We start from the raw sequence: 23,937 nt of genomic DNA on the forward strand, positions 1-23,937 counted from the left end.
GACATTGGTAACCTCCAAACTCTGGATTCCACCCAGTTCAGGTTTGTGAAAGGCAGATCATGCCTCCTGAACCTGATTGTCTTCTTTGAAGCAGTCACCAAAGCTGTGGATGAGGGTAAGGTGGTTCACACAGCCTATCTTGACCTCGCTAAGGCTTTCAACACCATCCCCCATTCTGGAATTATAGCTAAAGTCACTGAACTAGGTATAAATCCCTATGTCACAAGATGGGTTGCCAGCTGGCTCACTGACAGAACCCACAGTGTAAAAGTTGCAGACTCCAAGTCTGACCTCAACGCAGTGACAACTGGAATACCACAGGGTTCCGTCCTGGGACCTCTCCTGTTTAGTATCTACTTCTCTGAAGTACAGGCTAATACAGAAGGCCTCTGGCTAAGTAAGTTCGCAGATGGCTGCAAACTAGGAACCATAGTGATGCCCCCAAATGATGTGGACATCCTACAGAAGGGCCTCACTGAGACGGATGTCTGGTGTCAGAGCCATGGCCTCAAGGTCAATGGCAAAAAGTGCAGTGTCATCCCCTTTGGTAAAAACTCTGTACCCATGAACTACCACATAGGCAGCAATCTACTTAACACCAAATGCGTGATGAGACCTTGGGACCCAGGTGGACAGTAGTTTCTCTTTTGATAGTCACATCGCCACATTAGTCAGGAAGTCCTTCTACGTGGCACACCTAATCATAAAAGGGTTCTCATCCAGGAAAAAAAAAGGTCATTGTTCCCCTCTACTAGTCACTCATTAGACCCATTATAGAGTACAACTCCCCTTTTGGAATGCACCTCACAAGACATCTGCAGCAGCTGGAAAGGCCACAGAAGTACCTCACAAAGAGGATTACTGGCCTCAAACAAATGCCCTACACTGACCACCTCAAAAAACTCCAGCTTTACTCCGTAGCATATCACCTACTCCAAGGTGGTCTCTCCCTAACATATAAAGCTATGTCAAACCCAGAGCTGTTGGACATGCTACACCTAAAGAAATCCCAATCCCTCGGAGCTACACGCTCTAGGGACCTAAACCTTGTCACCACAATTAACAGGACACGCTGTAGGGATAGATTCCTGTCTCAGAGATTTCCTATACTCTGGAACCAAGCTACCCATCTATGTCAAGCAAAGTTCTTCATTAGCACTCTTCAAGAAAAATCTAGAGTGGATGGGAAATAGGGAATACACCCCGGAGATCACTTGTGTGTCTGCTGGACAGTGGCACAGGAAAATAACTTTCTTGGGTGGCGTAAGCTATGGAACCTTGCTGGCTAGTCTTACGTAGGCCCTTGTGCTGATAGTTTAGTACCTACCTAGGAATCCCTGCAGGTAAGTAAAAATACATCAAGCATACTGCACAGCATGGTGACTGATGCAAGAGTCTAGAATGGGGGCCAAGACCAGTGAAACTGTGGTTACAGATTTTTGAACTAAAGGTGAAGCTGTTAAATGCGTTGTGATAGCTGGAAAAACTTTTGAAAGTTGAAGAAGATAGACAGTGCACATGGAAAATGATTGTATTTGACACACACAAGCTGCATAATGTCATGCAGCCAATAATCAGAGTGCAAGGGAGAGAGAGGACTTGGATGGCATTTACTTTGCTCAGGTATCCTATGACTCTGTATAGTGGATCATGAAATAATTTAACAAACAGGAGGTGGCACTAGAGTTTACAAATTAGACAATCAGTCTAAGATATGGCCCAGAAAGCGGGCAGAACCCTATGAAAGAGATGCATAGTTCAGAGAATGCTGCATAGTCAAGTAAAGAAGGGAAAGAAATGAGGTATTTTTCCCTCTTTCAGAAGAAACTGAGATTGGCAGAAAAGATGAATCTGATTCAGGAGTCGAGACAGTGAGGGGGTGGTCAAGAAGTTAATGCAACACTCTAACATTAAGAAAATGCGTATATTGAGACCAATTTATTTGGGAATCTAGTACTGTGGATGCAAAGCTAGAAATCAGTTTTGCCTCTGCCAATTGGTTGAATTAAGTGTATGTATTACCCCGAGAAGGGTCATCAAAAGACAGTTTCAAGCAGTTAAAGAAAGAAAAGGGAGAGTACAGGCATAGGAGTGCCGTTTTTGAGTGAATAGTGTAATTATTAGCCCCAGGAAGAACATAAACAAGTATAATACTGCTAATCGTGATGAAGAAAGTGGCTAGTGACGTAAACACTCCAGATGAGAATGAAGAGCATTTAAATGTGTACACATTTATTGATGGCTTTAACACTGGGGTCAAAACTAAAAACAGAGACTTTATTGACAAGTGACCTAACTTCATGTAAAGTACTGTCCTCGCACAGGTTTATAAAGAGAGAGCAATATTAAAAAATAACTGTTTTAATATTTGTAAAGTTTGTAATGGCTTAACAGGGGGAGAATGAATGGACAAGATATGTCCATAATTAAGTGTAAACATCCTAAAGTAGTCATATTACAAAAGACAGCAATGGTAATTGTTGAATTCCTATTAAGTTCATAAAGTTTCAACAGGAGGAGTATGAATGGACAAAAAAGTTCTTTTTTTTTTTTTTTTTTTTAAGTGGTCTGTAAATATCACCTCAGAGTTGGAACATGGCAAAGGATGGTATTGTTACTCTCTAAACATTATCTTCTAGCAGACTTTTGAGGGATAGCAGTGTTAACTGTTGAATGTTTAATCCTTTCACAGTTTGCAAAGATTTAATGAAGTAAGAATGGGCAAAACTTTCCTTGAGCGAAAGGTATATAGTTATTACCCCAAGCAAGGAAATGTTTGAGTAGGTTACATGGACCTGGTATGATTTTATTGAGGGGACAATAAATAATTATGTCTAGTGCTGTTGTAAAGTGTGATACATCCCCTAGTATATTATGCTTTCTATAGCAGTTTTGGAGGTTGATTGAAGGGTTTTTGTGTTTTTAGGTTAAGGGCATTAAGCACTTTGAAATGTATGGGAGAAGATTAAGGACTTAATTTTTTACCGATTAGGATAGATACGGGTAAGAAAGTCAAATGCATAGAAGGAAATGGAGAAAAGAAAAGATCTGAAAAAGGAGAGAATAAAATCAGAAAAGAAAAAAATAGGAGAGGAAAGAGGAGGAATGAAGTGTAGGAAGCAAGAAACCCTAAGCCAATCTTTACATCATGGTTGTAGTACATGATGTGGTGGTCAGAGGCAAGTCATTTCTTGGTGAGAAATGGACCTTGTGAAACCATTTTTTTCAATATTTTTGTACATAAATAATCAGGGGAATGAGGGGATTAAGCATGTAGTTCAGAAGAACCAGAGAAGAAAGTGAAAGGGGGGGGAGTGCGCAAGGTCGAAGGGAGAGGGATGGGAGAATTTGGGCAAAAATGGTGTATAGAAAGGAGAAGAATGGTAAGCAAGAAGAGAGAGAGTAAGATGGATTACCGTATGAAGCAGGAAATTGTAGTAGTAAGGTGGAATGTGAATGGGCTCTGGAATAGGAGAAAGATGATACTAAACTATGTAAAGGGCCAGAAAGCACATGTTCATCTGCAAGAAAAATATCAGAGTGCTGAAGAGCAGAGTAAAATAAGAGCACAGGGCTATGAAAATGCAGCTAGTTCATCATGGGGACAAAAGTGAAGACAAGTAGTGATTCTCTTGATAATGAAGGATTGGCCTTTAGAGATTGTAGGTAAAATGGAAGATGGGAAAGGTAGATTAGCAGGGATAAATGGGAGGATAGGAGTGAGAGTATTAATGAGTTTTCCAATGTAGGCACTACCAGGAACTAAGAGGGATGCTGTTCTGGACTTAATTTTACAGATGGGAAGATCTCAAGAAGAAATGTTCATCTGTGTAGTGGATTGAAATTTGACAGTAAGCTGAAGTAAAGTAGATAAAGGCCTGCATAGACTTAGAATAAATAGAGAAGGAAGATATAATGGACTGTATATCCACCAGCACCTAGAGAGAGGAGTATGGTGACATACACCTTTTATTCACATAGATACAGTAGTTGGGCAAGATTAGAGCAAGGATATATTTCAAAGGAACATGTGCATTTAGAAGAAATAAATAATTATAACAGAACTCCTCACACTATTAGACCATGTATCACTAGACATATGATTACAGTTACCGAGTAACGTAAAACTTGAGTCATTGGAGAATTCTTCATTATATGGTGGAAAGAAAAGGTAACCAAGAATGAGCTAAGGCACTAAAGGAAATGGAAACTGTAGACAGTAGTAGAGGGCTGTGGGTCAGAGCCAAGGAAGATATTAGACTTAAGATTCAGGAAAGGGATAGGCAAAAAAGGCAATAAGAGATTTAAAAGGAAGACTCATAGCAGAGTTAGTATTGATACAGCAAAGGAAGAGGGAAGGTAATGGGGTTAAGGGAGAGGGCTTGGCTGCAAGATTGAGTCATTAGGTAGAGAGTTATTTATAGAATTAGTAAGAAAAGACAAGAGAGGGATGAGGAAACATCAGAAGGGATAGCAAGTATTTCAGAAGTATTGCCAGAGTTTATATAAGGGGGGGTGGGGCGAAGAGTAATAGGAAGTGCAGTATAGAAACAACAGTGTTGATCAATGTCAGAGTTGGAGCAGATAAGACAAACAGAAAAGGATTCTACAGCACCAGTAACAAGGAAGACATTGGATAGACCACTTGAAAATATAGCAAAGGGAAAATCACCTGGAGCAAACGGAGTCCCTGTTAATTTTTGGATACTAAACAAGGACTTAGTATTTGCATAATGGTTAATGCTTTTCAGTAGAATATTAAAAAAGGGATAAACCACCAAATTCCTAGAAGGAAGTGATATCAGTAATTCACTGAGGGGAAGGACCTGGTATGTCCACAGTTTGTGTGTGTATGTGTATATCTATATATATATATATATATATATATATATATATATATATATATATATATACACACATGTGTATGCATGTATATGTATGTATATGTAATCGGTTTCACTTCATAAATGTGAATCAGCAATCCGTGTCCATGAATTTGAAACCGCAAAATAACGAAAGTGCATAATCGAGAATAGGACTGTTAAATTCGCGCTTATGCATTTTTATCATACGGAAGTGTTCGGCTGGGATGGTGTCTCCAGTTTAAGGTGAGTGTGCATGAGTGTTTTTGTAACTTGTACGAGTGGGTCAGGGTAGGGAGGTTGGGGGTATGTGTATGTGTGTGTTGGCTGTGTGATCTCAGAGTTAGTATATATAAGTAGGGGGGTGCAGGGGGGGCTTGCCCCCCCCCTGCATATGTGTAGTGTAGGTGTGTGTCTCTGTAGTGCTGTGTTGTATTGCAGTGTTTTGTGGTGTGGGTGTTATGGTTTGTGTGTGCTGTATGCTGTGTGTTTGATGTTGTGATTTCGTGGTTGTGAGGTGTTGGTGTTTTAATGGTTTCAGCTTTATATGGTCGAAATGCTGAAATTTGATATTTCAGCATTTTGGCAATATGAAGTGAAACCATATTTTATATATGTATGTGTGTATGCATATATGTGTATATGTATATGTATGCATATATATATATATATATATATATATATATATATATATATATATATATATATATATTTTTTTTTTTTCGGCTGTTCCCATTAGGGGTTGCCACAGAGGATCATCTGTTTCCATTTCTTCCTGTCGTCTGCATCTTGCTCTGTCACACCAACCACCTGCATGTCCTCTCTCACCACATCCATAAACCTCATCTTAGGCCTTCCTCTTGTCCTCTTATGGCAGCTTCATCCTTGGTATTCATTTCCCAATGTACCCAGCATCCTTCCTCAGCACATGTCCAAACCAACGCAATCTCGCCTCTCTGGCTTTGTCTCCAAACCATCCAACTGGGGCTGACCCTCTAATATACTTATTCCTAATCCTGTCTACCCTCGTCACACCCATTGCAAATCTTAACATCTTTAACTCTGCCACATCCAGCTCTGACTCCAGCCTTTTTTGTCAATGCCACTGTCTCCAACCCATGTAACATAGCTGGTCTCACTACCTTCTTGTAGATCTTCCCTTTCACTCTTACTGGTACTCATCTGTCACAAATCACTCCTGACACTCCTCTCCACCCTGCCTGTACTCTCTTCTTCAATCTAAGGTGCAGACTGGAAAGGGTTATTTTGGGAAAGAGAGCGATGGCGGAGAAGGGTAGAAGATGCCATTTATAGTATTACTGGAGCTGGCAGGAAATTGTGTAAAGAATTGTTCAGTCAACCCCAGATGATTTTTAAAGCTCAGAGGGAGGAAGATGTGGAGTCATAGAAGGAAGGGGTGATCATAATACGAATACAGAAGGATAATTGCCTCTCATCAGGTTTGTGCCCACTGAGTGGCGCACAGCCACAGTTATCCCACTCCACAAAGGGAGAGCCCTATTAGCCTGATGAGCCTGGTCTGCAAGGCCATGGAACGTTTCATCATGGAACTCATAAACAGAATAACTCCAAACTGGATCCCACTCATTTCGGGTTTGTGAAAGGCAGGTCATGCCTCCTGAACCTGATCAACTTCTTTGAGGGAGTCACCAAAGCCGTAGATGAGAGGGTAAGGTGGTTCACACAGCCTATCTTGACCTCGCCAAGGCTTTCGACACCATCCCCCATTCTGGAATTATAGGTAAACTCACTAAACTAGGTATAAATCCCTACGTCACAAGATGGGTTGCCAACTGGCTCACTGACAGAACCCACACTGTAAAAGTTGCAGACTCCAAATCTGACCTCAAACCAGTGACAAGTGGAGTACCACAGGATTCAATCCTGGGACCTCTCCTGTTTTGGTATCTACTTCTCTGAAGTGCAGGTTAACACAGAAGGCCTCTGGCTAACTAAGTTCGCAGATGACTGCAAACTAGGAGCCATAGTCAAGCCCCCAAATGATGTGGGCATCCTACAGATGCCTGGTGTCAGTGCCATGACCTCAAGCTCAATGCCAAAATGTGCAGTGTCATCCCCTTTGGTAAAAACTCTGTACCCATGAAACTCCCACATAGGCAGCAATCTACTTAACACCGAGTGTGTGATAAGAGACCTTGGGACCCAGGTGGACAGTAGTCTCTCGTTTGATAGTTACATTGCCACAGTAGTCAGGAAGTCCTTCTACGTGGCACACCTCATCATAAAAGGGTTCATATCCAGGAAAAAAGAGGTCATTGTTCCCCTCTACTCGACACTGATTAGACCCATTATAGAGTACAACGCCCCTTTTGGAATGTACCTCACAAGACATCTGCAGCAGCTGGAAAGGCCACAGAAGTACCTCACAAAGAGAATTACTGGCATCCAACAAATGCCCTACACTGACCGTCTCAAAAAACTCCAGCTTTACTCCATAGCATATTGCCTACTCCGAGGTGATCTCTGCCTAACATATAAAGCTATGTCTTACCCAGAGCTGTTGGAAATGCTACACCTAAAGAAATCCCAATGCCTCCGAGCTACATGCGCTAGAGACCTAAACCTTGTCAACACAATAAACAGGACATGCTGGCGGGATAGATTCCTGTCCCAGAGACTTCCCATACTCTGGAACAGGCTACCCATCTATGTCAGTCAAAGTTCTTCATTAGCACTCTTCAAGAAAAATCTTGATGAATGGATGGGAAATAGGAAATACACCCCGGTGATCACTTCTGTGTGTCTGCTCGACAGTGGCACAGAAAATTGGGTGGCGTAAGCCAAGGAACCTTGTTGGCTAGGCTTACGCAGGCCCTTGGGCTGATAGCCCAGTTACCTACCTATGAACACAATAGAAGTAACATTTGGAGATGGAGAGTAAGACCAAATGTAGTGAGATATTGGCTCCAGATAACAGTAGGCCAAAGAGTGAAGAAATGGAAGGAGATTCAAGAAGTTATCACCTGAGGGATGCTTTAAAGTGGGAATACAAAAATGGTGGTTAATAGGTGGAATAAAATGAAGTTTGGTATAAGGGAAGGTATGGGACTTCCTAGATTAATTCAGGAAATGGAAAGTAGAATATTAGAAGCAAGAAGTACAAATGAACCACTGAAGTTAGGAAAGAGATGTATAGATTGTGGGGGAGATGAGACCAAGTGAAACAAAATACTGTGGGGAAAGAACACTGGGTATTCAGACTAAGGAAGTAGAGTGGTCAACAGTTTGTCAACCTCCCTGAATATGTAAGTAGTGTTAGATTTCAGATTTTTGCATGGAAGTGCTTGCATGAATATTTTTATATACCAGATAGATTAACAACTATTTTCAAGGACAGGAGGAGATTGTTGATGTAAAGAGGAAAGGAGCATGGGGATGCATGTTTTCTGGGAGTGCAGGAAACGTGGAACGTATAAACAAGAATTAGAGGAGTATTAAAGAAGCTTATGTGTGAATGAATAGGGCTGACCTCGAAACTTTGTTTACTAGAATATGACAAATGGATACGGGCATAATATAAAGGGATAAGTAGGGATGCTAATGATAGGGAAGAAGGGAATTACTAGACAGTGGAAGACAGAAGAGCTTAAGGTGAGGCAGTACTTGAAATCAGGAATGAATTGGAAAGAAAGGAGATGTTGAGATACGTAATGAACAAAGGGGAGTGTGTTGGAGATGAGATGGAATAGGGAAATGGGGTGAATATAGGACTGGATATTTGCAAAAGGAATGTTGCTTAGGAAAAAGATGGAAATGAAAGGGGGATTATAAAATATAGTGGGATTTGGTTTGTAATAAAGCAAATAAAAATAGAAATGCTCATTAGGATAATAGAGGGTAACTGCTTATAAGATTTTGTGTTTTATGGACTTCGTAAATGACATTTGATGAACAAAAACAGATTACAAAGGCACCTTTTACATGTTTTATATAAAATATATAATTATAAATACTAAGCTCTGACAGTAGGATCAACTGTTTAAAATTGTTGTATGTGCAAGTCGCACCAGAGCATTGAAATAGATTTGTATTATGCAAAAGGTATGCATATTATTTCTGTAGTAATCACGTTTAATGGAGGCTTTCCAATTAAAAGAAATAATGGCACAGTCTGAAATTAAAACAAAAAATACTGTATATTCAGTCAAAATGAAATACTGCAGGAAAAGAGGATATTCCTGTGGAAATTTAGGATGGAAGAGTGACAAGGGGCTTGGAAGGCTTTAGTCAACAATATTTTCTTGGAAGAAAGCAGTGGTGGCAGTATTTTCAAGAGGGTGAAGATCTTCAAAGCTAGCTTCATATAGACCTATTTCAGTTTTAAACAATGATTATTACAGCAATAACCCACGCCTGGGTGTGGGTAATGCTGGATTTACCCACGGTTGGCACCAACCGTGGGTAAATACAGCATTACCCACACCCAGAAGTGGGTTATTGCTATTATACCATGACATTATTTAAGAAAAGAAACTATTACTTTTCTTAAATAATGGCATAGTATAATGCCTGTTTACTGCCCTTCCGCAGATGTCTGGCATCCGCGGCAGTTCTGATGTACTGCGCGCCTGCGCAGTACATCAGAGCTGTGGGCAAAAGCAACGGAGAAAGCATGATCTCCGTTGCTTTTTTTTTTACTGTTTTCGGTATGTTAAATGGGTTTAACATAGCGAGACAGTTTTAAAATAAGCAACGGAGATGTCCGTTGCTTATTTTAAAACTGTCTCGCTATATTAAACCCATTTAACATAGCGAACAGTAAAAGCAACGGAGATCTTGCTTTCCCCGTTGCTTTTTTTTTAAAACCTGTCTCGCTATGTTAAATGGGTTTAGCATAGCGAGACAACTTTAAAATAAGCAACGGAGATCTCCGTTGCTTATTTTAAAGCTGTCTCGCTATGTTAAACCCATTTAACATAGCGAGACAGTGTTTTAAAAGTACAGTTATACTAATGGAAAAAAGTCCGGGCGACCGGACCTTTTTCCATTAGTATAACTCGATTTACAATGTGCACGCTGGCCAATCAGCGTGCACGTTTTGGGGGGGCATGGTATAATAACCATTTGTGATTATTTGCTGTGAAAATGACAAAGGTGTTACAAGAATTGATAGATATGGATCAGTGTGGTTTTGTGGAAGAGAGGCGAACATTTGAAAACTTTAATAGAACCATGATAATCCGCAGGTAAGTTGTCGAAAAACACAACTGCTGTTGATGAGTCTTCATACAGAGACAGCATTTGACAGGGGTCAACTGGAATTTTGAGTAGGGCAAGCAAGGCAGCTGCATTTTATGATAGAGTAATATGATGAATAGGATATGCAAAGGTTGGATGGTGTGGGCTCCTCTCTGACAAGCTGGGTGTGAACAGGGCACCAAACAGTGGTATCTTGTTTCTTTCTCATTTGCTTTATATTTATAGCGGTTAGGAAAAAAATAAGAAATTGGTGAATATACTGGTGTGGTAATAAAGAAAAAAGTTATTCTTTGCATATAAGCTGTATATGCTAAGTCCAGAAAATGACATTTTGGTATTGCAGAACATTTTGAACCAGTTTTAGATCTTTTTGGGATATAAAGTAAATTAAAATTAAACAAATGCTGTAGCAATTTACTTTGCTCTACACATTAATTGTTTCTGCAATATCCATATTTTTAGGGATATGGTAAAATTGAATATTTTGTTGTGTGGATTAAAAAGGATTCTGCTGTGGCAGATGCATGAAAAGTGACCAAAGATAATGTAGTTCAAAAATTATGAAACTAAAAGCTGTTAAATAGTGATGTGGATAGTAAGATCCAAGTAGTGAAAATATTTTTGTCCTTTTAGTCTTGTATACACAGGGTTCAAGCATATTTTTATTAGCTGGAGAAGTTGTGGATGACTCTTAATTATTGGGAACCTGGTTAAACACTTCAGTTTCTAAAAATAAAAAAATTGCAAAGAGAAAACACTCATGCCATTTCTGTGGCCAGACTAGATTATAACTTTTTTTAAAAATTAAAACTTTTTTCTCGGGTAATTTTAAATAATTAAAAAAAAATGTCTGTCAGTAGGCTTAGAGGTTTAAGGAGCTGTTAATGAGCGGTTTCCTGTGGTCCATTGGTACAAGGTTTGAGTCCCTCAACCTCCATTGCATAACTGTACGACTCTGAGCAAGTCATTTAACCAGACACTGTTCCTGGGCTCTCAGAAAAAGATCCATGGAAATCGGTGCTCTACCCCAGAAATCAAGTACAAGTAAATATTTTGCCCACAAACTTTTTGCATACTGCTCATTACCAAAATGAACACCAAGACTGAAAAAAGCATCTTGGTTAATTTCCCATAGTACCCTATCCCAGTACTCTACCAAACTGTGCTCTTAGTGCCTTTTGAACGGATGTTATTAGCTTATGTTGTGTAACATTTTCATCATATGGAAATAAATCAATGTGTACCACATAACCAGATACTGTCCAGTATTAAAATATGATGATTACTGTTTAAGAATCAGAACTACATATCACATACACAACCCAAACAGTTGTGGACATCCCTGTGTAATATGTCCATTTCTATTTCCTCACCGGCATAACCGTTAACTACTGATTTGAAAAAAAAATGGAATGCATCTCATTAATCCAACCATCAGTTTTATTCCCAAAACATAATTTTTACAACTTTAACAACTGCACATGTGAGACAGAATCATAAGGCTTAATGATATCCAGTCTCCATACTATTCAGAATCTTTGTTTTAAGGGCATTCTTCTCACAAACTCTTTAAATAGTTATAATATTTCATGTACACTTACCACTCCTTTTACTTTCCAGGTTATTGATCTTTAGTCTAACATTTTGAAACATATATATTAGTTTATAATCATAATTCAATAGTGAGAAGATTCCAACTATATAAATGTACTCTCTCCTTTCCCTTGAGAAGTATTTCAAGATTGCTCCATTACATTTTGTGTGCAAATTAAAAGTCTCACATTCACTGACCCATTCATTAAATGTATTAGTTATACAGTTGTAACATCTTACCCTGGTAAATTTTTGGAATAAAAATGAAGTGTACAGTCCTTAACTGAAAACTGTGTTGCTTTATACTGTAATGACGGTCACAGTTTTGAAGTCGTAAATGTTTGTTTATTCAGTCGCTGTATCCACACACGTAATTTTTCTGAGATTGTGACATGTAGCACTTTTACTACTTGCATGTACAGTCTCACCAATTTAATTTGCAGTTCTTTCTGTGAAACAATTTCTCTTTCAGCTCTGTAATACTTCACCTGTCCTGTTTTTTTTTTTTTTTTTTGCCATAATGAATTTTGCATTTTTTCTTTCCTTCCTTTCTATAATCGTTGTATTATGATGCTTTACATAATTTTCATTAAAATCTATGAGGTTTGGAGACAAAGGTTGGAGGGGGAATATTTAATACAGCACACAATGATTGAAACTAGATTTGTTTAAAGACCTGGTATATCGGTAGATCCAGCTTTAATTTTTTTCCAATCATGTCAACCAGTTGGATAATTGCTATAAAAAGATTTTCCAAGTCTTGGAAATCAGAAATGATGAAATTGTTTGCAAGTTACATTAGTGGAAAACTTATAAGAAAACAAGTGCAAGTAAGTAGGACGTACAGCGGAAATATGCCAAGGGCATCCATGGATGTGGAAATTTAAGCTTTTGTGAAAGAGTAAAATATCGAAACTTGTATCACATCTCGTATGGCTATTTGAGTAGACTTTATACAGGTACATAGGGAATTTAGAGAGAACTGCTTCTGGAAATGTTTGGTGTCATTAAAAAGTAGCAGCAAATTATCAAACAATTTATATAGAAGATTAAATAGAAATAAGAGCTGCACTAACTGGCTCTCTCAGAGAGAAGATTATGGTTGAATTACACTACCAAATTATATCAAAGCAATAACTAGTTTAGATATCCCTAAAAAGAACTTGGACAGTTATTTTGGGAATAACTGTTTTGGTATATTGGCAGACTAGAAAGGGCATCATTGCCTGCACCTGAAACATCTGTCTGTGTGTACGTAAGTTCCATATGTCTGTCTAATTCAATTTCTTTATCTGTATGTATCCTCCTCTTATGTTCTTGTAGCATTTTTTTTTTCAAATGTGTCCAGCATTCCATTGCATAATAAATATGCAAATCAAAGCTCAGGATGATCCTTCCATAGGCTAGTCAGTTAAGGCTTAACATAGTAGTTATATAACAGATCTGTTAATTTAAATAATCCAGTTCCCATCAGAGCACATATTTTACTAATGTCTACATTTTCTAATAATTTATGACTGAAAAAAAAAAAACAATTGGAAAGCAACGGACTTGACCCCCCCCCCCACCACCACCACCCCCACAGATATAACTACTAGATTTTTATTAAGTCTTTACACTATTTGCCTTCATACCTGTGGACCATTGAGCCTCCTAATTGGACTAAATCTCACTTGAGTGCCTTCAGAGTAGAGGCATCATTTAGGCAACCATGAGCATTGCTTGTGTCCTTGCTGGCATCCTGGAATTCAGGACATTTATTTAGTTTAACTCTTACCCTGGGTGGATGGAGGGCATGCAACTTGCATTACCAATGGGGCCACAGTACCTTCCTCCTATGCAAGGGCACATCCCTAACATTTGCTCAATAAATGCTACCAGGAGTCTGTGGCTTGGCATGCCACATGCATGCCCCTCAAGTTCTGTGTCTGCCTTCTTCCTCTGAAGAACTGCTAGAGCCCATGACCCTCTCTGCCTACCCCCCCCAAAGGATGGGCACATCCATCTTCCTCCTCAGCTCATTCAAGCACTCGGGTCACTAATTGAACTGTAGTTGCATGGGCCTTACTAAGGGCTTTATTCCACTATGCCAGTAGAGATGACTACTTGAAAAATAAAATCTTTTAGTAACGAAAGGTCTCCTACTACAGGATTGACCAACTGAACTTCTGGAACATAGATTACATCTTTGCAGAATCTCTTTTCAAAATCTAACATTCTTTCCTCCTTTTCCTCTTAATGTTTACCTTTACTTTTTTTTTTTTTTTTTCAATTTTTATTTTTATTTTTACATTAATAAATGTCACAAATAAAAACCATCTTACAACATGACCGTGTGCATATATATATATATATATATATATATATATATATATATATATATACATACACACACATACATACACATATATATATATATATATATATACTTTTTAATCTCAAACTTGAATTAAAACCTCTTTCTTAAACAGCAAAAAAGTGATATGTAACTATGGCTGTAGCTTATCCTGTAATCAATTTCTTGCTGCCACGTTTGTATATGCATACATATTATCTTCGACTTGTATCATTGCATACCTGCTGTTAAAGCTCCTGCAGGATTTACAGCATTTACATCTAATACTTTAGTATTGCGGTCCAAATTAAAATTGACTGCACCCAAACAGGCATTTGCTCCAAAAGACTGATGTCTTTTACCTCCTAAAAATGCTTCAACACATCTTTGTTGCAGTGATGTATTGCGCACTGAGTTTAACAGAACCTTCCCCTGTCACTCCAGGCTAACCTTTTTTCCTTCCTAACCTCACTCTCAACTGCTGGTTCATATATGTAACTAAATAGTAAAATCTAGGTATTGTGCTATAAGCTTGTTTTTATTTTCTGAACAAAAATTGTAATTGTTTTTGTCTTATTCTTGTTGAAGAAACTCATTGTTTGTATAACAAACTACCTTTGAAATTTTCATGTTAATAAGCTTTGTTCTTTGGAGCTTTTCTCCCTGGGCCACCACTGAAAACGGGCCCTCAAGCCCAGTGGACCTCCCCGGTAATCAAACTGGAATAAATAAATAAATATAAATAACCCTGCAGATGTCCTTGTATATTACTGTTGCAGTGTTATTCACCTTGGGGATCTCCTGCCAAGGCTAGCCCAACATCTGGCCAGTATACCAAAGTCTCTAGATCTTTTATGTGCTTCATGTCACATGTATGCTCCCCATACAAGACATAGGGCATAAAGGTGACATATGGACAAAGCTGCACAGAACTTCATTGCCGCCAGTCCAGACTCTCTCACTTGTCAGTCTGAATGCCCTTTTGCTTTGCTTGAATACCTTGCTGTCAGATAAGTGCCCCATTGGGATCTTTTTTTCTTTTCTTTTGGTCTAGTTTTTTTTTGCTTACCTGGAGTTCATGTCCTCCAAGAAGAAAAATGTCAGTGTGGGAGGCAGAATCCTTGTAAAGATCATCACAAGCAGTGTCTTTTTTTTTTTTGTCTGGGTGATTCACATGACCACACATCCTATAACATTTGTGCCTAAGACTGTTAAAAGACAGCTGTCTTCCCTGGTCATCTGTCTTGAGAACCGGAGTCTTAAACTGCAGGCTTATGGTAGCATGGCAGAATCTACTAACCCCAAGGTACCATTATGTAAGAAAGGTAGCCAAGAAATCTTGGCTGGATTCTTTGGCTGTTCACCTTCCACCAGATGTTTCTCTAGAAGTGGGTGATAGCTCTGTAGCTGTCTAGTGTGTACATCAGATTCCTCTGCTGCAACCCCGTCACACATCCTCTGAGGCTTTGCAGGCATCTGTTGCAGACATCAGTGGGGATTCGAGGTTGATTATCTTGGAAAACCCTAGAGGGATTCTGCAAATTATGATCAGGAAGAGGTTCCGGGTACTCTTATTGAATCCTGTTAGGGTTTCAAATCTCCATTGTTTGTTAGGGCTGATGTCCCTACCAGGAAAAGGCCAAAGACTAAGCATTCTTCTGTACATCCTAAAGATCCTCAAATAGAATGGCAGGAGTTTATTTGGGGTCTGTTTAATGCTTTAATGGCCCTGAAGCCCCTCCAAGGAGTTTCTGTGCCTACTCCCACTTGTAATTCAATCCCTTCCAAATGGACTAGGAAACCTGATTCTTCAGATGAGGGTTCAGAGTCTGATGAAAGGTCCTTGTCTTACTCTTCCCAGATGCTTTCGCCTTTGGCTTATGTTTCTGATGGAGTCCATTAGCCTGGAGTCTTTTGAGGAATTGTCTTTTGGAGACACACTAGCTGGAGTGATGGAATGCTTTAAGTGGGATTCTTCTCAAGTGTCTGATATCCAGAAAAGGTATTATGATCTGCTCCAGGTAGATGCTCCTAAACCTTCTGCTGTACCTCCTGTGTTGGCTGCTTTGTTAGACACTTTTATAGCTGCTTCTAAGTCTCCTGATTCTCAGCCTCCTGCCATAAAGAAACCTTGACAGGTTCTGTAAAATTCTTCAGGATTGTCTGTTCTTATTGTGTCTTTCTGCTGACCCTGCTGTGGTGTCATTATCCTCTGACAAGCCTTCTAACCTTTTGCCCTCTTCCAAGCGTCTGCCCTCAGGTAAGGATAGTGGAGCAATGGAGAGAATTGGTAAGAAAGTTTATACTGCTTTGACCTTGGCCTTTTCGGTCATCAATTACCCGACCCACATGACCAGATGTGCTTTGGCCTTGATTGCCCAGACTTGTCAAGTTATTTCTGGCCACCCTGATTCTGAAGCAAAGTTTTCTACTCTGTTTTGGGTTCTGTGTCTCAGATGGCTCACCACTATAAGTGCAGTTATAACACTGCTGATACCTCTTCCAGAGCTGCTGCTTTGGGTCTGTCATGAGGCATTACTCTTAGCTTTGCCTGCAGTCATTACCTGAAAACATCAAGGCCAAGTTGCTGGATGCTTCTTTGCATAATAGAAATCTCTTTGGAACTGCTTCTGCAGATATGTTTAAATCTCTTCAAGAAAAAGGTAATGCTTTGCAGGACCTTAAAAGTATTTGTGTGTCCCCCGGTCCTAAGTTCCAGAGAACTATCCTACTAGGTCTGCTTTTGTTTGTAGGCAGCCTCGTCAGGCCACTAAAGAGAGGTAGAGTGATAGGCAAGCTCCTATTACTAAGTCTTCTGAGGTTGATGTGGTTCAGAAGCCTCCTTGATTTGACAAGCCTGCTTCTCTTTGACATCTTGCATCCACCACCCCTCGACCAAGTTCCAGTGTCCCTTTTGGCTCTCCCTTTGCCTTCTAAACTGGCATCTCATCACATTGGATTTTTGGGTTTTATCAATCAGTTGTCAGGGTTGCTTCATGATGTGGAAGTCCCTCCCTCGTTTTTCAGGGATTCCCAGCCTCCTCTGGAACAACTTCCTTATTTCTCAAAGGTCCTTAGATCCCTGGTGGACTAGGGAACTATTCAACCTGCTTCTCCTTCCGAAGTAGGAAAGTGATTTTCCTTTAGGATATTCCTTGTTCCTCAAAAGGTTGGTAATGGGCACTTCGAGACCTATTCTGGATCTCTCCTTCAACACCTTTCTCATGGTTTCTTCTTTTTGTATGCTTACTCTTCAAACTGTGTTTCCTTTCTTACTATCCCAGACTTTTCTGTGTCCTTAGATCAAAAAGATGCTTACCTTCATATTCCTCTTCATCCTCTCTTTAAGAAGTTTTTATGTTTCTTGGTTTCTTCCTCTCATTTTTAGTTTACTGCTTTACTCTTTGGCCCCTCTTTTGCCCTAAAGGGTATTTACACAATACCTAGCTCCTGTGATTGCCTTTTGCAGGTTTCAGGGGATTCAGATTTTTTTTTATGTGGATGACCTGTTACTTTAGGTGCCTTCTTCCAGTTGCCTGTTTCAGGATCTTGCATTCGCCATATCTCTCCTCCAAAGTCTGGCATTCACTGTCAAATTTCCAGTAATCTCTTCTGACTTCGGCTCAGGATCATCTGTATCTTGATTGCAGGATTTAGACAGAGCCAATGTTGACCTCTCTTCTCCCCCCAGAAGTTTTGTCCATGCTAGTTTTCTTTCACTCTCTTCTTCCTCTGCCTGCTCTTCCAGCCAGAGTGTTTCTTTGAGCCCTGGGATTCATACCTTCCTCTATTCCAATGCTCTCTCTAGCCAGACTGCTTATGCAGAAGTTTTACTGCTACCTGAAGTCACTTTGGATTCAGCATTACCACCCTCTGGATTTCGGAGTCTCTCTCCTTCCTTGTTTAAAGTGAAAATTCAGGAGGTGGATTCAGCAACTTCCCTTAACCCAGACCTGCCCTTTCAGCCTCTGGTCACTTCTCAAGAACTGATCATCAATGCATCAGATATGGGATGGGAAACTTTGTCTTTGTGGTCACCCAGAAATTCATGGTCTGTGTCTTACCCAACAGAAGTCAGACCATATCAGCATCAAAGAGATGAGATCTGTGATTCTGGCCATCAGGCATTCCAGGCCTGGGATCTAGCTGTCAGTTATCAGTTAACACTTCAGGCAGTGTGTATTCCTTTAGAGCACAGTCTAGTGGCAAGACTCCTTTTGAGCAGGTTCGAAACACAAGCTGATGAATGGATGCTCAACAAGGACGTGTTTCTGGACATAGTCAATCGGTGGGGTATTCCTCAGGTATATATTTTTTTACCTCCCCTTGGTCAGGCAGCTCCCTCTTTTCTGTTAGAGTGCCATGCCATCTGGCATAGAAGACGGATGCCCTTTCTTTTTTTTTGGAAGGTGATGTTTCTCTATGCCTTCCCTCCCTTTCCCCTAGTTCTAAGAGTCTTGCAGAAGTTTCAGCTGAACTCCCTAGAAATCTTGCTAGTGACTCCCTTTTGGCCAAGACAGCACTGGTTCTCCCTCTTAATACATCTGGCCAGGTCCTTTCTTCAGCTGACACTGTGGTGTTAGGATTTTGATCCCTTTTAGACATCTTTTTTTCTGAGTACGTGCTAAGGGTTTTATAGAAGACCAGGAAACTTGCAGCCAGAAAGTCTTACATATCCTAATGGAAAAGAATTTCTGTCAGGTGCCATGCTTATAACCAAGATCCTTTTCAATTGGGGGGTCCCTCTGGTTCATTCCTGTTTCTTTGACCCAGGCTGTCTTTGAGCCTGCAGGTTCAGCGTCTCTGCAACATTGTACCAAGAGGACTGCCATTGCTTGCCCTTACTTCTGCTTGGATCGTTTCCTTTAAGTTTTTCACAGGGACAAGGTATTCCTTTGTACTAATTCTCTTTTATGCCTAAGGTTGTTAATAAGTTGTCTTTGAATCAGACAGTACTACAACTTTCATTTTTTCCTTCTCAGTCTGCTAGTGAGAGGGTCTTTTGTCACTCATCTTGTTTACTCATTGAAGTCGAACAGGTGGGGTAGTTTGTTTATATGCTTTATTACACAGAAACACGTCAGGGTGGATAACAGCAGTACAGAATATAAACGGACTGATTAACTGACAAGACTACACATACATACATGCTTTTACATCTCAACAGCTAACCACAAAATGACAGCCAGGCTCGCACATATTCAGTAGTTATACACTTGTGCAAGCCCCTAGAAAGCTTCTTAAAGGTATATGTACACATTGATCTACATCTTCCCTCTTTAGCGAATTGCCCACCATGTAATGACATTTGAAAAGAAACATGCAGTTGTACAGACGATAAGAAGTAAACACAACGTGCATGTCCAGGTTGCCATGTATCTGTAACATGGTCTGGAAATGTGACCTGATCCACTGATATAGCAATCAGAACTGGGTTTAGCAACAGGGACAGTCATTGGTGAACAGTTTGCTTCAGGAGTTTTTGGATTCTCTGGAACAAGGATATTTACTGGAATGTCCTATGTAATTGGAACGCTGGATAACTCACTGAGATAGTCTTTCTTGCTGGTATGATACTACAATGCAGGCTTGGACACCGGGACCAAATGTTTCTAATTCCACCTAAATTCTGCTCCTTGCAGTTCCACAGTGTACGATCTCAGCTCTGGACATGCACTTTTCATGACTCTAGTCTGATCAAAACCTTTAGACGTCTGCATCCTCACTATCTCCCATTCTCATAATGGATTGAGTGGTTTACTGGACATAACATAATAGGACTTCTGGGACAGACGCTTCTTTAACAGATTGGCTTTCACTGATCTGTTCTTGACACATGGAACCAATAGTGAACTACTAATTGGTAGTGTGGTTCTGGTTTGTCTCGACAGAAGTCTCTGTGCAGGTGAACCAAGATGTTTGTCATGAGGAACATTTCTGACATTCAACAAAACATCACTATTGTCTCATTTTGACTTGTCTAGTAATGGTTTTGCATTTTGAACTGCATGTTCTGCCAAACCATTTGACTGCAGGTACTTAAGGCTACTCATAACGTGAGTAAAGTTCCACTCTTCAGCAAATCTTTTGAACTGCTTATAAGTATGGCTTGTAAACTGTGTACCATTGTCAGAAATAACTGCAGATTACCATGGACTGCAAAATTATGCTTCATATTTGTAATGACAGTACTAGACACTAGGAAGTAGATCAATCTCAAACCAATTTGAATAGAAGTCTACTAATGCCAAGTAATGTTGACCATTCTATTCGAAAATGTCTGTACCTACTGTTAACGAAGGTAGTGCAGGAAATCTGGTTTAGCTGAAGTGTTTCTTTCTGTTGATGTGACTTAGTACTGTTGCATACAGAGCAAGATGAAGGTACTCACAAAATATCCTGTGACATAGGCCAGAATACTAGTTCTGTTGCCCTTCTTTTGGTAGAATCAGTTCCTGGGTGACCACAATGCAAGATGGTAACATACTCTTGTAAGGATTTTGGAGCAATTACTTTTGGACCTTTCATGATGATACCATTGTCAAACAAAATCTCATCTCTGTAAGGAAAATATGGTTGCACTTCAACTGGTAAGCAAGAATGCTTTGACGGCCATCCTCGACTAATAGTGTTGAGCTTCTGAAGCATTGGGTCTGAGGCTGTAGGACTTCAAAGCTCATCAAGACACGTGTAAAAAAAAAAAAAAAAAAAAAAAAAAAGTCACTTCCATAATTTCAAAATCAATATTTTCATGCTGTTCGGTGGTATTTATGGGTGATATGGATAAAGAATCAGAAAGATAAAGAAGCTTGCCTTTCGTGTAGACAAGATTGAAATTAAACTTTTGCAATTTGAGCATCATGTGTTGCAGTCTGGCAGGAGTAGTTTGCATAGGCTTTCTCAAAATAGTGACTAGAGGTTTGTGATCTGTTTTGCCAAGAGTTCTTTATCTGTGCATAGTGTATTTCAGTTTTGGGTATAGTTCTCGATGCATAGGCTACTGGTCTATCCTCTTGAAGAATGACTGCACCAAGACCAAATTTTGAAGCATCACAAGAGAAGGGTAACTGATTTGTGAACATCATAGTATCTGAGAGTTGGTGGACTGGCAATTTTCTGTTTCAGGACATCAAATGCTATCTGGTGTTCTAACCATGACCAAGATACATATTTGTGTCAGCTCTCTAAGTGGTGCTGAAAGTTGGCTGAAGTCTGGAATGAACTTGCCTAGGTAGTGAACCATGCCAAGAAAACGTAGTGCTTTAACATTTCTGGAGCTGGCATCTCAAGAGTTGCTGCTTGCTTGTAAAGGATCTGGTCATAAGCCTGAACTGGTAAATAAGTGACCAACATAAGTAACGTCTTGTAGCCTGAATTTGCACTTCTGAAGATTCAGCTTAAGCTTCACTTCACGTGCTCTTTCCAGATCTTTCTTGAGGTTTCTGTCCTACTCTGCTTCACCATTACCTCCTACTAAAATATTATCTACTATAATCGCACACGGATACCCTGAAAAAATTTGCTCCATTGCACGCTGGAAGACTTTCCTGGCACAACTTATCCCAAATGGCATTCTCAAAAATCTGTACCTGCCAAAAGGACTACTGAAGATAGTGCGCAAAGAAGATTTTCTATCATGCAAAAATTGCTAAAAATGAACTCTCTGGATCTAAGACAGAAAAAAATGGCATTTGGTATAAGCGCAGTAACGTCTTTGTCTGCATTGGATAATGTCTTTTCAGTGATTTGTTCAAATCTCTTGGATCAATACATATTCTGATAACATCTGAGCTTTTCTTATTAGCAACCACCATGGAAGATACTCATTCAGTAGGAACATAAACTGACAAATCACACTTTGCTGCACCATTTTATCTAACTCAGCTTTGACTCTGTTCTGTATAGCTACTGGAACTTTCTGGGCTGGCCTGAACTCTGGGTCTAACTTCATGGAGTACACAACTGGTAGCTTGCCTAGTTTGTCTTTGAAAAGGTCAGTATAGGTAGAAAAAATAGACTGGGCAAAATTAGAACAGTGGTCTTCTAAAGTTGCATGGTGCACCTCTTTATTAAATGAAAGTAGTCCCATTTTCAAACTATCTCTGAGGCCTAATAATGACTGTAAGTGCCTTTTGACCATGTAAAATTGCAAGTCATAGCTGTTCCCAGCAGAGTAACATGAAAGCACTACTAAACCTTCGGTTTGAATTTCTCACCACCATAGGCAAGCAGCTTTGCACACTTGGACAGATCAAGCTTCTCACCAACACATACTCTAGCAAATGTTTCTGCTGACATAACATTGCACTTTGAACTCTGTTAATAAAAGAATGTGCCTTGTTTGATTTATAAAACCTTTTGAAATAATTCCACTTATTGCATTTGTGGCATTGCTGACCAAAAGCTTAACACTTCACTCTTAGATTCATGATTACCACCACAATTAGAACAGTTGACTGAAACCAGGTGAGGGCATGTGGTTTAATTTTGCTGACTCACTGTTGTGCTTCACCGAGACACTGCACACTCTGGAATTTGATAGAAATTTATGAGGTTTCCCATTGAGTGTTACAGGACCTGCAACAGTCACCATGTGCTTGGGCCTGCTTCTTTTAAACATGTGCTGCATACTATCAACATGAGCACTAGAAGATACTGGAAGCGTACAACTGCTGAATCCTCTACAAATGCACTTTATAAGCACATACACGAGTGCATGGATCGTGCTATCCCTAACAGAACCAAGATGCTATCCCCCAAAAAAAGGAAGCCAATCTGGTGGTCTTCTGCCATAAACAAACTCTACAACAGAAGAAAAAAACTGTTGCAAAAAAAGAGAGTAATATCCCACGATTGGAGGAACTCCCTGGTCAGCCTCAGTAAGAATCTGAGATCCCTCCTAAAATCCTCCAAAGCTAGTTATGAAAACAAAATTGCCACTGATTCTAAAGACCACAAAGCATTCTATAGCTATGTCAAAAATCTCAATGGCAACACTCAGATCTGCTCTGAGTTACAGCACAATGACACTAAATATACAGAACCAACTGATATTGCCAACATCCTGGCAGATAGGTTCATTGCCAACTTTACTCCCCTCTCACCCCCTAAAGGGCCTATCTTTATACCGGAAGAATGCAAAGTTCCTGTAATCACAGCTGCACAGGTGAAAACCTCACTCTCCAAAGCCAAGAACACAGCATCCATGGGACCTGACAACATCCCAGGCTGCCTTCTACATGAACTACAGAATGAACTGGCACCCCACCTAAGTACCGTGTTCAATCATAGCCTCACCTCAGGCTTTGTGCCCATTGAATGGTGCACCGCAACAGTTATCCCACTCCACAAAGGGGGGGCCATAACAGACCCCGGGAACTACCGCCCCATTCGACTGATGAGCCTCGTCTGCAAGGCCATGGAACGTATCATCATGGAACTAATAACCAAAGACATTGGAGATCTCCAAACTCTGGACCCCACACAGTTTGGGTTTGTAAAGGGCAGATCATGTCTCCTAAACGTGATAAACTTCTTTGAAGTAGTCACCAAAGCAATAGATGAGGGTAAGGTGGTTCACACAGCCTTTCTAGATCTCGCGAAGGTGTTTGACACCATCCCCCACTCTGGAATTATAGATAAACTCACTAAACTAGGTATAAATCCCTATGTCAGATGGGTTGCCAACTGACTTACTGACGGAACCCACACTGTGAAAGTAGCAGACTCCAAATCAGACTTCAGACCAGTGACAAGTGGAGTACCACAGGGTTCAGGCCTGGGTCCTCTCCTGTTAGCCTGTACTTCAGAGAAGTAGATACCAAACACAGAAGGTCTTTGGCTAACTAAATTCGCAGATCACTGCAAACTAGGAGCCATAATCGAAACTCCTAATGATGTGGATAT

At 40.0% G+C, this 23,937-nt stretch overlaps 1 protein-coding gene across 5 annotated transcripts in view; it reads left to right on the plus strand.

Moving 5' to 3' along the window:
• Positions 1-23,937, plus strand: part of TSC2 (TSC complex subunit 2) — a 3,048,576-nt gene that overhangs the window by 535,337 nt on the left and 2,489,302 nt on the right. The window lies entirely within an intron of this gene.

Source organism: Protopterus annectens, chromosome 12.part0 (genome assembly GCF_019279795.1).
Source record: "Protopterus annectens isolate FY-2018-M chromosome 12.part0, PAN1.0, whole genome shotgun sequence".
Classification (NCBI taxonomy): Eukaryota; Metazoa; Chordata; order Ceratodontiformes; family Protopteridae; genus Protopterus; species Protopterus annectens.